We start from the raw sequence: 781 nt of genomic DNA, 5'->3' as shown, positions 1-781 counted from the left end.
ACAAAGGTACATGCAATTGACCGGAATCGAACCTGGGACTCTTCAGTCCACAGGCTGACGCTCTAGCCACTGAGCCAAACCGGTCAGGGCCGCACTAAGCGCTTTAAATACATCAGCTCACTCTCATCTCATCATGCCTATGGGGTAGGTGCTGTGAGTAGCCCACTTTATGGATGATGGAGACTGAGGCTCAGAAAGGTTAAGCAACTTACCCAGGGTCACCCAACTAGAAAGTAGAGGGGCCAGGATTAGAACCCACTGCTGTATCAGCACCCCCAGGCATGGCCCAGCAGCCCCACCACAGCCCCTCCTTAGCCCTGGACACAGCCCATCCTACCCTCAGGGAACACTGTCCTATCTGGCAAAGTGGCAGTGCTGGCTGTGTATGTGGCAGGAGGGCAGTGTGTGCTGTCACCGCGCCCCCCAGCCCCGCGAGCCCTCCCTCCCGTCCCCTCCCCCCTGGGACCAGGACTCCCCACTCCTGGAGCAGGGCTATGTGGGTCCCCTCACACCCTCACCTTCCCAGCATCCCTCCTGCCATTCAGAGCTGGGCTCTCCGCCCACAGATCCCCTCAGGATTCTCTTTGCCTCCAATTCCCCAGGCCACCAGCAGAGCTATTACTCATCTTGTTTCTATTATTCATTTATTCAGTGGGTTTAGGGGCAGTCAGGAGGCCCCGGGGACGCGGGAGTGACTGGATGGGCGCAGGGCCAGGCCCGGCCTCTGTGTGAACACTAATGCCTTATCAGGGCTCGGGAAGGCCAACATCGGGGAGGCCCG

Source organism: Myotis davidii, unplaced genomic scaffold (genome assembly GCF_000327345.1).
Source record: "Myotis davidii unplaced genomic scaffold, ASM32734v1 scaffold149, whole genome shotgun sequence".
Taxonomy (NCBI): Eukaryota; Metazoa; Chordata; class Mammalia; order Chiroptera; family Vespertilionidae; genus Myotis; species Myotis davidii.
Note: the sequence above shows the minus strand (reverse complement) of the source record.